The 15186-nt window shown below is 36.8% G+C and overlaps 1 pseudogene; it reads left to right on the top strand.

The window, feature by feature from the left end:
- The first annotated feature begins 3935 nt into the window (after window positions 1-3935).
- LOC118851079 overlaps window positions 3936-15186 on the top strand; it is a 63343-nt pseudogene continuing 52092 nt past the window's right edge.

The raw sequence follows: 15186 nt of genomic DNA, 5'->3' as shown, positions 1-15186 counted from the left end.
AATCACAGTAGCAGTGGCAGCACCAGCTGCTGTTTCCAAAGCTCTCAGTCCAGACAGTAAGGGGATCAAACTACTGCTTAGAAGGAGATTACAGGGTTCTTTTTCCTGGCACTGAGGCAGGACTCTATTGTTTCATCCATCCATTGATCTGGGTTGCAGTCACGGGTGGCAATCCTGGGGTGAGGAGGAGCACTAGCATAGGAGAAATTATGGCTACAGTGGAGGGGGTGCCCTCCTCCCAGATCCAGGACAGAAAGAGTGCTCGTGGTCACTTGCAGACCAGGGCACAGGCCAGGAGAGTAGTAGATAACTCTCCTTAGATCATATCACCTTGGAAGAACTGAAAATTTACAGGCCCCTAGAAATATCTCTGAAAATAGCTGCAAAAAACCCCTGGAGCTTGGCTTGGGAGAGTGCACCGCCCCCCCCCCCCCCATGCTGGAAGCAGAGTCCTACTTTAACAAAGAGTTAAAAGTCAAGCAATAGGCTGGGAAAAAATGAGTAAACAACAGGAAAAAAAATTCTGACTATACAAAATTATTATGGTGACAAGGAAGATCAAAACAAACATATAGAAGACAACAAAGTCAAAGCTGCCACATCCAAAGCCTCCAAGAAAAGTATGAATTGGTCTCAGGCCATGGAAGTGGTCAAAAAGGATTTTGAGAATCAAGTGAGAAAGGTAGAGGAAAAATTATGAAGAAAAATGAGAGTGATACAAGAAAATCATGAGAAAAGGATCAACAGCTTGGTAAAGAAGACACCAAAAAATACTGAAGAAAATAACACCTTAAAGAACAGTCTAGGACAAATGGCAAAAGAGGCCCAAAAAGCCAATGGGGAGAAGAATGCCTAAAAAGCAGAACTTTTCAGTTGGAAAAGGAATTCAGAAATCTCACTGAGGAAAATAATTACTTAAAAATGAGAATTGAGTAAACGGAAGCTAATGACTTTGTGAGAAACCAAGAAGCAAGAAAATAAATGCAAAAAGAATGAAAAATAAAAGATGATGTGAAATATCTCATTGGAAAAATAACTGACCTGGAAAATAGATCCAGGAGAGATAATTTAAAAATCATTGGACCATCTTAAAGCCATGATCAAGAGTAGAGCCTAGATATCATCTTTCAAGAAATTATGATGGAAAACTGCCCTGAGATTATGGAACCAGAGTGTAAAATAGAAACTGATAACCTCCTGAAAGAGATTCCAAAAGGAAAACTCCCAGGAATATTATGGACAAATTCTTAACAAGTTCCCAGGTCAAGGAGAAAATATTGCAAACAGCCAAAAAAGAAACAGTTCAAGTACTGTGGAGCCACAGTCAGGCTAACACAAGATTTAGCAGCTTCTACATGAAGTAGTATTGGAGGGCTTGGGACATGATATTCCAGAGGGCAAAGGAGCTAGGATTACAACCAAGAACCACCTATTCGAGCAAAACTGAGTATAATCCTTCAGGGGAAAAAATGAGCATTCAGTGAGATAGAGCATTCAGTGAGATTCAAGCATTCTTGATGAAAAGACCAGAGCTGAATAGAAAACTTGACTTTCAGATACAAGACTCAAGAGAAGCATAAAAGGTAAATAGGAAAGGGAAATCACAAGGGACTTAGTAAGTTTAAGCTGTTACCATTCCTACATGGGAAGATGATAGTTACAACTCATAAGACCTTTCTCATTATTAGCTTTGCTAGAAGGAGTATATATAGACAGAGGGAAAAGGTGTGAGTTGAATACGAAAGGATGATAACTAAAAAATAAAATTAAGGGGTGGAAGTGGAATGTCCTGGGAGAAAGAGAAAGGGAAAGATAGAATGAGGTAAATTATCTCACATAAGAGAGGCAAGAAAAAGCTTTAAAGTAGAGGGAAAAAGGAGAGAAGTGAGGAAGAGCGAGTGAACTTTACTCTCATCAGAACTGGCTCAAAGAAAAAAAATGTACACAAGCAATTGGGTGTAGAAATCTATCTTACAATACAGGAAAGTAGGAGGAGAAGGGCATAAGAAAAGGGTGGGTAATAGAAGAGGGGGCAGGATGGGGGAGGGGGTAGTCAAAAACAAAACACTTTTGAGGAGGGATAAGGTGAAAGGAGAGAGAGAACAGAGTAAATGGGGAGGGAATAAGATAGAGGGAAATAAAATTAGTGATAGTAACTGCAAAAAAATTGAAGCAAGTTTCTCTGATTGAGACCTCATTTATTTAGAGAACTGAGTCAAATTTATAAAAATAATATCCAATTCCCAATTGATAAATGATCAAAGATATGATCAGTTTTCAGATGAAGTAATCAAAGCTACTCATCATATGAAAAGAAAATACTCTAACTCACCAATTACTAGAGAAATACAAATTAAAACAATTCTGAGGTACTACCTCATACCTATTAGATTGACTGAGGACAGAAAAGGTAAATGACAAATGTTGCAGGAGATGTGGGAAAAATGAGACATTAATGCACAGTTGGTGGAGCTGTGAACAGATTCAACTATTCTATAGAACAATTTGGAACTATGCCCAAAGCACTACAGAACCATGTGTACCCATGGACTTAGCAATACCACTACGAGGTCTGTATTCCAAAAGTGATAAAAAAGAAAAAGGACCTATATGTACAAAAATATGTATAGCAGCTCATTTCTGGGGGCAAAGAATTAGAAATTGAGGGGATGCCTGTCAACTGAGGAATGGCTGAACAAGTTGTACGTTATTATGATGGAATACTATGGTACAAGAAATGACGAGCAGGATTCTCTCAGAAAAAAACCAACCAACCAAAGAAACCTGGAAAGACTTGAATGGTCTGATACAAAGTGAAATGTATTGTGTAATAAGTAACTGCAATAGTGTAAGATGATCAGCTGAGAATAACTTAGCTATTATTACAAGTACAACAATCCAAGACAACTCTGAAGGACTCACAATGAAAAATTCGATCCCTCTCCAAGGAAAGAACTGATGGTGTCTGAATACAGATTGAAGTGTGTGTGTGTGTGTGTGTATACATACATACATACATACATACATACATACATATATATACATATATATATATATATATGTATATATATATATATATACACTTTATTTTCCTTGAGTTTTTTGGTCAAGGTTTTCTTTTACTATTTTGACTATTATGGATATGTTTTGCATGACTACACATGTATAACCTATATCAAATCGCTTATCTTCTCAATGAGGTGAGGTGGTGGCGAGGGAGGAAGGGAGAGAATTTGGAACACAAAGCTTTAAAGATGAATGTTAAAAATTGGTTTTATATTTAACTGGGGAAAAAGTAAATACTAAATAAAGACTGAAAAAAAGAAAAGAGAGAATACCATTTTATATTCTACTTTACTAAAATTGTGTTCTTTTTTCACTGAATCTCTAGCAATTTTTAAATAAATCAAAATATTATGTACAGATTTTTTCAAAAAAATGTTAAACTTGGAAAGAAACATGTAGCAGAACAATGTCTTATCTATATTAATTATTCCTGCCCCATGACATCCTTTCTCTTCCCCTTCTTAATCTTCTACCTGTTTATTATTCCCTAGGTATCATTCTACCATTTTTTCTTATCTTCCCATTCCTAACTTAACTGGGACAGATAACCAAAATTAGAATAAAAATTTGACATATCCAAAAACTGCAAAATGGTCGACTACATCAAAATATACTTTCAATTTCTGCTCACCTCCCTTATCTATTCATAGAAGTTCTGCTTGGAATATTATCCAGGGGCCAAGATGATGAAGTAGAGGAAGCAGCTGAGGACTCCCAATATTCCATTCCAACAACTTGGAAATAGCCCCTCATATCACATCTTGGAGCAGAAGAGCCAAAAGAAAAAGGTCGTAGAGAGACATTTATCTACCGTAAGAGAATCTAAAAGGTCAGAAGGAGATATCTGTAACACTTGGGTAGGGGGCAGTATGGGGAAAACTGGAGCCCATGAGGTATCAGCAGCAGCAGCAAGGTCTGAAGGCCACTGCCACAGTGGCAACAGCAGTTTTGGGAGATTTCAGCCCCTAAAGGGTAAGGGATTTGGATAACCAGACAAAAAGAAATTAGAGGGATATTTGCTATCACTGGGTGTAGCTGGTGCTAGTTGGAAACTCTATTGCTCTTACATGTTTCTGGGTCATAATTCAAGGGTGCAGACAGGTACTCCAGTGAGCCACAAGGGAACAGGAGCTCTGAGAAAACCACTGGGCCTTATGGCTGCAAAAGAGCAGGTGACCCACATGCCATTCCAGTGCTCAGAAGAGTGCTAGTGCTTGCAGCTACAAAAAAAATCAGGGCCCCCTACTGAGTAAAGACCAGAGCATAGATCAGAATAGCAGTATCCACACCTGTCCCCAGATCACATGCATTTGAAAGCATGAAAAATTTGTGGACCACAAGAACTGGCGCTGAAAACAGCAGCATGAAAACAGCCTGGGGCTTAGCACAGTGTCTCTCCAAACCTGGATGAGCAGAACCCAACTTTAGCATAAATTTCAAAGTTAAAAAAAATAGATTGTGAAGAGTAAATAACAAAGACCATAAAAAGCTATTGTGATGGCAGGAAAGACCAAGACATAAATTCAGAAGAAGGCTACAGTGTGAAAACAGTCACAAACACAGCCTGAAAAAAATGCTAATTCCACATAAGCCCAACATGAGTCCTTAGAAGAATTAAAAAATGAGATAAAAGTAGTAGAAGAAAAATTTGGAAAAGAAATACCATAAAGCAAGGGAATTATGAAAAGGGAATTAAAAGCTTGGTAAAAGAGGCACAACAATATTGAAGAAAATAACACTTTGCGAATGGAGCCAAGATTGCAGAGTGAAAGCAGAGAAGCAGGATATAGTTTCCTTCCTTATCTCTTTTAATTAAATCCATCTTTGGTTTTGCTTTGTCTGAGATTAAGATTGCTACCCCTGCTTTGAGAAATAAATTAAAGATATCTATAGTCATATGAAAAAAATGCTCTAAATTACTATTGATTAGAGAAATGCAAATCAAAACAACTCTTAGGTACCACATCTCTCCTGCAAACTGGCTAATATGACAAAAGAGGAAAATGATAAATACTGGAGAAGATGTGGGAAAATTGGAGCACTATTGCATTGTTGGTGGATTGTTCTGAAGATCAATTTGTAACTATGCCCAAAGGGCTATAAAATGTGCATTCACTTTGACCACACAATACCAAAGAGATCATATAAATGGAAAAAGTACCCATATGTACAAAAATATTCATAGCAGCTCTTTTTTGTGGTGGCAAAGAATTGGAAATCAATGGGATGCCCATCAATTGGGGAATGGCAAAACAAGTTGTGGTACGTGGATATGATGGAACACTATTGTGCTATAAGAAATGAGGAGCTGATGGACTTCATAATAACATGGAAAGACTTATATGAACTGATGCTGAGTGAGGGGAGCAGAACCAGGAGAACATTATACACAATTATAGACACATTGTGTCTGTGATGACTAACTTTGATAGAATTGGCTCCTTTCAGCAATGCAAGGTTCTAAGACAACTCCAAAACACTTATGATGGAAAAAGCAATCCACATCCAGAGAAAGAATTATGAAGTCTGACTGCAGATTGAAGCAAACTATTTGCTCTCTCTTTTATTTTTATTTATCTATTTATCCATTTATTTATCTATTGTTTCTTCTTTCTTGTGGTTCATTCCATTGGTTATAATTCTTCTTTATAACTTGACTATTGTAAAAATATGTTTAATGTGCGGGTATATGTAGAACCTATATTCGATTATCTGCTGTCTTGGGTGGAGAGGGGGAATCAGAGGGAGGGGGAGAAGATATGGAACTCAAAAACTTATGGAACTCAATGTTGTAAACTAAAAATAAATAAATTTAAAAGGAAAAAAAGAAAATATCACCTTAAGAACAAATTGGCCTTATGGAAAAAAGAGGCTCAAAACTCACTAAAGAAAAGAATTCCTTAAAAATTAGAACTGGGAAATGGAAGTTAATGACTCCATTAAACTTCAAGAAATTATAGAATAAAATGAAAATATTGAAAAAAAATGAAGAAATTGTCAAATATCTCATTTGAGAAAACCAACAGATCTGGAAAATAGATCAAGGAGAGATTACTAAATTGTTGGGCTGCCTAAAAGCTATGATTTAAAAAAAAGATACTAGATATCATATTTCAAGAAATTATAATGGAAAATTATCCTGATATCTGAGATCCAAGGGGTAAAATAGAAATTGAAAGAATCTACCAATCACCTCCTCAACAAGATCACAAAATGAAAACCCCCAGGAATATTATAGCCAAATGCCCAAACTCCTAGAATATTGTAAGTGGTCAGAAAGAGACAATTTAAACATTGTGGTGCCACAGTCAGGGTTACAGAAGATTTAGAAGCTTCCATGTTAGAGGAGCAGAGGGCTTGGAATTTTTTATTCTGGAAGGCAAAGGAGTTAGGATTACAACCAAGAACAATCTACCTGGCAGAACTAAATATGATCCTTCAGAGAGAAAAAAAAAAAGATATTCGATGAAGTAGAGCACTTTCAAGTAGATTCCTGACAAAAAGACTAGAGCTGAATATAGAATCTGACATTCAAACACAAGACTCCAGAGAAGGAAAAAAAAATTTAAAAAGGTAAACTTGAAATAATAATCATAAGACTCAATATAATTGAAGTATTTACATTCCTATACAGGAAGATAATATATGCATTTCCTAAGAACTTTATCATTATTAGGGCAGTTAGGAATTTGCATAGACAGAGGGAGTGAGTATAAGTCAATTATTTTGTGATGCTTTCAAAACAATTAAGGGGTGAAATAGAGGCAGGCATGGGAGAATGTGGAAGAAAGAGGTAGAATGAGGAAGATTATCTCATATAAGAGAGGTATTCAAGGAAGTGCTTTTACAGTAGATGGAAAAATGGGAGGTTGCAGGCAACACTTGAACATCACTCTCATTGCAATTGGGTATAGAAATCTATCTCACTCAACAGGGAAATGAGAGGGGACGGGGAGAAGAGAAAGAGTGGTGATAAAAGAGAGTGCAGGTTAAGGGAAACACTGGTCAGAAGCAAAACAGACTTTTGAGGAGGGGCAGGATAAAAAGAGAGAGAAGCATAAAAAGAAGAAAATAGGATAGATAGAAATAAACCATAATCATAACTGTGAATTTGAATGGGATGAACTTGTCCATAAAATGGAAGTGGATAGCAGAATGTATTTGAAACCAGAAAACAATAAGATGTTGTTTGCAAGAGATGCCCTTGAAACAGCAAGATGCATACAGAGTTAAAATGAAGGGCTGGAGCAGAATCTATTTTGCTTCAGCTGAAGTAAGAAAAGCGAGGAGTAACAGTCATGATCTTTGACAAAGGAAAAGCAAAAATTGACCTAATTATAAGAGACAATCAGGGAAAATACATTTTGCTAAAAGATACCAAAGAAAATGTGGCAATATCAAAATTTTACATTAAGTTTCTCTGATAAACAGCTTTCTTCTCAAAAGTATAGAGACTGAGTCAAATTTACAAAAATAAGGGACATTACCTGATTGATAAATGTTCAAAGTATATGAACAGACAGTTTTCAGAACCTGAAATCAAAGCTTTCTCTAATTGTATTGAAAAATGCTCTAAATCACTATTGGTTGGAGAAATACAAATTTAAACAGGTGTGAGGTATCATCTCACACCTGTCAGACCTGACAAGTGCTGGAAGGGATGATGAAAAATAGGACATTAGTGAACTATTGATGGAGTTGTGAGCTGGTCCTACTAGTCTGAAAAACCATTAGGAACTATACCCAAAAGTCTATAAAATGTTGTAACAACAATGCTACTTACAGCTACTGTGGCTGTGTAAGGCCAATAACACCAGCAAACAGGAGGGCTGCCAGCACAGGTTTATTGATCTGCTTTTCTAAAGAAAGCAACTTTAAGGGCTTTATAATCTCACTTTAATCAAATATACATATATTATTCACTTAGTTCAGGGGAAAAAGTCAGCACCCAGAACTTCAGAGCAAACACAAACAGAAATTAGAAGCAGAAATTATAAACAGAGCATAATATTACAAACCAACAGACAGGCTTCTGTCTGTCTGATCATAGCAATATATACACATTTACCAGAGAGAGAAGCACCAGCATCTGTTTTTTCAAAGCCTGGAGGCTCCTTAAAGGATACCCAGAGTCTCATCTGGTCAAATCACACTACACTCTTCCAGTGATCGAGCCCCAAACAAAATGCTAACCTCAGAACATATATACTCTCTTTAGGGTGTGGGCCTTCTTACAAAGGCAAGACTCACTTAAAGGTACTAGATTGCCTCAGTACTGAGAAGCACTCCAAAAAAAAAAAAACTTCTTGCTTGCCCTTACAACTGTGCATAACTTTTGACCCACTAATACAATACTATGTCTGAATTCAAAATACATCAAAGGAAACAGACCAAAATGTACATAAATACTCATAGCAACTCTTTTTGTGGTTGCAAAGAATTGGAAATTTTGGAAATTGAGATGTCCAGCAACTCAGGAATGGATGAACAGGTTGTGACATATGATTTATAGCACACTACTGTGCTATAAAAAATGACAGAGGAGTATGGTTTCAGGAAAAAAAAACATGAGAAGACATATATAAAAAGATTTAAAGTAAAGTGAGCAGAATCAAGAGATATGCAGTAACAATCATGTCGTAATAAAGATCAGCTATGAAACACTTTTCTACTCTGATCAATACAATGATCCCATAAAATTCAAAGGACTCATGAAGAAAATTGCCATCTACCTCCAGAGAAAGAAATGATCAACTCTGAGTGCATATTCAAGTATAGTTTTCTCACTTTCTTTATTTTTCTTACTTTTTTGTGTGATATAGCTAATACAGAATTTAAAGAGATTTATTTCATGAGGGTAACCAATATCATATTGCTAGCCTTCTCAGTAGGTGAGGGAGGGAGGAAAAGGGAGGGAGGGAATTCAGGATTCATTTTTTAAATGTTAAAAATGAATTAAATTGACCATGAGGTCATAAAACAATATTAGGGCATAAAAATATTACAACCAAATGTAGAAACCAGAAATACTAAATGCATGGTTTTTAGACCATTATGCCATAAAAATTACATATAACACAAGAGTGTAAAAGCACAGATTAAAAATTAATTGGATAATAATCGAATCCTAAAGCATTAGTGTGCCAAAAAGAAAAAATTATAGAAATGATCAATAATTTCAGTAAATGGAATGAAAACAATGGGACAACATACCAGATTTTGTGGGATGTGGCCAAAGCAGTACTCAAGGGATACAACTAAAAAAAGAAAACTAGAAAAAGAACAATTTTAAAACTCCTAGTTAAATACCCAATTGGTAATAGAGAAATTTAAGGGAGACATTAACAAAATTGAAAGTTTAAAAAAACCCAACAACTTTGAACTTGTAATAAAACTAGGAATTGCTTTTAGTTTTTTTTAATAGATAAATCATCTATTAATTTGATTAAAAAAAAAAAAACTAAGAGCTTGAACGTTACTCCAATTGGAACTGACGTAAAGAGGGAATAATATACACACTCAGCTGTGTATAGAAATCTACCTTACCCTACAGGAAAGTAGGAATGGAAGTAATGAGGTGGGGAGGTGTCGATAGAAGGAAAGGTGAATGGGGAAAACATTAGTCAGAAACAAAAATAAAATTGAAAATGGATGGGGTGAAAGTTGAGAGAGATAGAAGAGAGTAGGATAAACAGATAAACTAGGAGGGAGGAAATACACAGTTAATAATCATAACTGTGAAAACAAAAATTATAGCATGCTTCTCTGAAAAGTTCTCATTCCTAAAATATATAAGGAATTCAGTCAAATTCCAGCAACTATCCAACTGATAGTCAATAGCTATGAAAAGATAATTTTCAGAAGAAGTAATCAAAGCTATTGATAGTTACATGAAAAAATAATCGAAATCCCTATTGATTAGAGAAATGAAAGTTAAAACAACTCTGATTTGCCACATGCCAACAAAACAGAAAAGGAAAATGATATTATATCTGAGCCTGCTTTGAAGTTGGTTGGGGCAGGCCTGAGATAGAAAAGTTACCCTCCATCAAACCCTTACAAGGGTGCACAAGGGTAGGATTTTGACAGTCAGTTATTGACAAGGGAAAGATAGAGAACATAATTTTTAAAAAGCTATTTTTAACATTGACTTAGTTTTAATTTTTGAGTTCCAAATTCTCTCCCTCCATCCCACTCCTCCACAACCAACTTCAGGGGATATGGGAAAATGTACTAAATAATTGTTGGTGGAGTTGTGAACTGCTCCAAATGTTCTGGAGAACAATTTGGATCTATGCTCAAAGGGCTATAAAACTGCATATCCTTTGACCAAACACTCCTAATACCAAAGTGATCAAACAAAAGGGAAAAGTAACTATGTGTACTTTTTTTTTTTAATTGGGGCTCTTTTTGTGGTGGCAAAAATTTCAAAACTGAAGGAATGATCATCAATTTAGGATTGGCTGCACAAGTCGTGGTATGTGTTTTTGATGGAATGTTATTGTACTACAAGAAATGATGAGCAGGATGGGGTCAGAAAAACCTGAGAAGACTTATATGAACTTGTATAAAATGAAGTGAGCACAACCAGGAGATAATTGGACACAGTAACAGCAATAATGAATTATCACCTTGAAAAACTTAGCTACTCCGGTCAAGACTTCTTCTGTCTGTATGTTTTGGTCTTCTTTGTCACCAAAGAAAGAATCCAAAGTCTGAGACTGAATCTGGGTGCATTTTTGCTGCCTGGCCATATTCCCAGCCAACTAACTTGACCCTTGAGTTTTTCCATGGGGTATGACTGCTTGTAGAGTTTAGAGAACTATGTTCCACGCTTGGGGGATGCACCAGCTCTGCCACACCAGCACTCCTCCTTCCCCAAGAACCCCCAACCCGGACTGGACTTAGATCTTCAGCAGGCTCTTCACTCCTGCTCTGATCCACCACTTAATTCCTCCCACCAGGTGGGCCTGGGGCCAGAAACAACTGCAGCTGAACTTCTGTAGCTGCCCCACCTCCACTGCCCCCGGGGGCGGGGGCCAAACTGCAAACTCCTTCCACTCCCACAGCTTTTCCCACTAACCTTCTCTGTTGTCTTTGGTGTTTGTGGGTTGAGAAGTCTGGTAACTGCCGCAGCTCACTGATTCAGGGTGGTAGGGCACACTCCAACCGGCTCCTGGTCTGGCTGGTCCATGCCATTTATGCTGGGCTGTGCTCCACTCCGCTCTACTCCCAGTTCCGTGTGGGATAGACCTCACCCAGAGACCATCCAGGCTGTCCTGGACTGGAGCCCTGCTTCCCTCTGCTGTTTTGTGGGTTCTGCAGTTCTAGGATTTGGTTCAGAGCCATTTTTTATAGGTTTTTGGAGGGACTCGGCAGGGAGCTCATGCTAGTCCCTGCTTTCCAGCCGCTATCTTGGCTCCCCAGTCTTCTCTTAAATGTCTCTCTCTTTCTGTCCTCTCAGTGTAAAGGTGGTTCTCTAAGCCACAAAGAATAGGCAAGGAATATCCTTCTCTTCCTCTAAGATGGCATCCTAAGCAAGCCTTATACCTTAGGAGAGAAGATATAAATAGGACCACCCCAATCCTAGACGCAGGCTTCAAATACTCACATCACAGAGCATATAGGTATGAAAAGTATCAAATTACCAACTTTCAGATGTTCACATGCTCATCCTTACACTTTGAGGCCAGCAGAAAAGAGAGGCCTAAGAGACAAGCATTGTCCTTTTAGTATGGAGTTCCAGCTTTCCAACAAATTATACATATCATCATGGCTGATAAAAATAGTTATAGGATATCTCCACCTGCTCTGAAGTGGTAGGAAAGAAGGGGAAAGCTCTCCTTTATCATGTGGCCACTAGAGAGTAATTTAGGGTCATTTCAAATTCCATGTCTTCCATTAAGTTTTTTCTTCAACTGGATGTCTTCTATCCTAATGTTGGTTTCTTATAATACTTTGTCTGTACTTGTCTAATGGAACTTTTATTCTTCTCGTATTCTTGTGCTTCAAAAACTTGACTTACCTTCTTACCCATTACAGCATCAGCCTTGCAATCATGGGCTATGTGTCTCAGTTATTTTTGTGTCACATATATGGCCCAAATGTTTTACATGTAGTTCCTATTTAGCAAATGTTTGCTTAGTTCAATTGAAGTTATAAAAATTATCCTGTTTCCATTTTTTATTGTGTGAAACTATCTTCTTTTGCTGAAAAATTTCAACGATAAAAGAAAATAGACTGACTTTCATGGTATGCTTCATTTTAATGCCTTGCTAGCTTCAACAGATTTTATTCTCTCAGTGGCTCAAAAAAACGGAACATTGGATATAGAAGATAATCTAATAGTCTCCTAGGAATATATCTATTGTGGGTCAGGGTACTTTCAGCTATGAATTTATCACTGACATTATATAATCAGCCAGAAACCATATATGGAAAGGGAAAGTTTTGGACACAGCTCAGTTGGAGTGTTTTGAGTAGGGGGAAGTGGGAAAGAAGCCTAGAAATGGGTTTCATGAAGCAACATCCAGTGTAAATATTGAACTGACATATTATGCAATTAAATCAGTAGGTTTGAGGAAACATGAGACTTGAATTTATGGAACCATGCACATGAAAAGATTACTTTCTTGGAAAGGGGAAAGATGGACACCAGGAAAATTTAGGTGATATACAAAGAACAACATCAATAAAATATATTTTAAAAAGAAATATCCTTACATAGATGATCTGACAGGAAAAAGAGGAAATAGATTACAAAATTGGAAGCAAAAGTACAATGAAATGACTTTGGATATATGTACTGGAATATGTTTTTTATATAGTATCAATTTGAGACTAACTGAGGGGAGGAAGAGAGGCCTAAATGCTTTTGTTCATTTTGTCAACGAATTGGAAATCAAATGCTATCTGTGTGTGCTTGGAGTAAGGTTGAAATTTGGTTTTAAGAAGAAAGTGCCAATTCTTATTTCTTACTTTTAAAGCCCACTCCAGTTTTGGGGAGATAAGTAGGCAACATTATGGATTATAGATAGCCCTTGATTTGGAATCCAAAGCTCTGAAATTCAATCTCAGCTGTTCCCCTTACTCATTGGGTGACCTTGGATAAATCACTTAAAGACTCTGAGCCTTAGTTTCCTCTTCTATAAATCGGACATAATAATGTTTTCTCTGTTTACTTTAGATGATTATTGTGAGATCACATATGCTTGGTAACACGTGAATACATTGCAACTACCACTACTGTAAGTGAAAGACTAAATTTTGGAAGCAATGGAATCAAACCAGTAAGAGACCATAAAGATGTTCTTACCTGAATGCTCTAGATCCAGAGATCTTGTGTAGTATAGTAATTGTGAAGTTGAAGAGAAAGTTTTACAGATCAGGGTAGGTGCTAGATCTATTATTTCATTGGCATATGTAAGACTTACTGAGAAATTTCCTCTAGTAATATAGATTCTCTTCTTTTCTACAAGTTACAGACTTAGAAAATTGTCTAGATCATTGAATTGTTAAGTGACTTGCAGAGGGTCACACAGCCAGGATGTGTAAGAGGTACTTGGTGAACTCATAAACTCCCAGGTGTTCAATTATAGTCTCTATGCAGATGATTCCCAGATCTTTTATTCAGCCCTAGTAGCTCTCCTTGTAAGGAGGGCTCTCTGTCCACATGTCTTCTTGAACATTTTTTTTCTTTTCTGAAATAAGCCAAAAAACCTCACACTTGGCCTTGATTGAGCAAAAGAAAACAAAAGCACTAAAGACTGTGTGTGAGACATCACTCGGAACTTGGCTACATGGTAGCATTTTGATAATAATTTACCATTTATAGAGAAATTTTCTAGCATCTGAAAATATTTTATTGATATGAAAAGTTAGTGTCCAGGATGTATCAAAAATGAATTAGCCCTTTAAATTTATTTTTTTTAAATCCCGGATTCTTGTCATTTCCCAAAGTTTGATGTGGGAATGAATCAGTCATCACACATAAAGCTACTCAAGAATTTTGAAGAAAGTCAGGAAGAGGTGGAATATCACTCAAGTGTATCTGATTCTATTCATATCCCCAATATCATAGTCAGGTAGATACCATATAGCAATCTTGCCTGGGACAATGGAACTTTTAATCACTTCAGGAGATTTCAGATATAGAAATTTCCACAGAAAGGGTAGGGAAGAGTACAAAACAAAACAAATGAACAAAAAAATCTCAGAGTATGTAGATATAGATAGATAGATAGGTAGATAGATAGACAGACATACAGAGAGATAGACAGATAATTTACTATCATAATGTCTTATCTTCCATTAGACTGTTTCAGAATCTCAGGGTTTAAAGGGACCTTAGAAATCATCCAACATAACCCAAACTTAAATTAGGATGTCCTTATACCACATATTTCTCACATGATCTAGATTTTTCTTGAAGATTTCTAGAAAGTGAGATCACATGACTTCTTGATATATCCCATTCCACTTTGGGATAGTTCCAATTATTTGGAAGTTTTCCAAATTTTCCAAATTCCAAATTTTCTTCTTTATCCTTCTCCCACTTCACAATTACCCAAACAATTGAAAATAACTATCATATCCCTATTGAATTTCATCTTTTCCAGTCTAAACACTCTCCAAGTGTTTTTCTACGGTGCCAAATTGTTTAGAGGCAACCCTGAACTCATGGGTTTGTGTTCTTCCAAGGACTGTTTCAAGTTGGCTGCCATGCCAGCATGGCCCATTTGACTTGATGGAAGGAAAGAGATGGAGAATATCAGAAAGCAGACAAGTGACTGGGCAGGGGTAGGGGGCAACTCAAGTTAATTTTGCTTAATGTAAAACTCCCATCTTCTGCTGTCTAGGAAGAAGGCAAGATACAGTCACTCATGGCATTAACTAGAGAAGAAAGAATCCAAATATATGTATATGGAATGATCACAACGGACCAGTCATCATGACTATTGGCTTGGCTTAGAAACTACAGGAATGTTCACCATTGCTCATGACACATGATGCTGGCTCTTATTGTTTTGCTTAACTTGACAGGAAAGATGAAAACATTTGAAAATAGGTTCTGCTTGACATGAAAGGAAAGATCATTCATATGTGAAAGAGGACCAGATA

The sequence above is a fragment of the Trichosurus vulpecula genome, chromosome 5 (assembly GCF_011100635.1).
Source record: "Trichosurus vulpecula isolate mTriVul1 chromosome 5, mTriVul1.pri, whole genome shotgun sequence".
Taxonomy (NCBI): domain Eukaryota; kingdom Metazoa; phylum Chordata; class Mammalia; order Diprotodontia; family Phalangeridae; genus Trichosurus; species Trichosurus vulpecula.
Note: the sequence above shows the minus strand (reverse complement) of the source record. Positions and strands in the feature narration are given on the sequence as shown.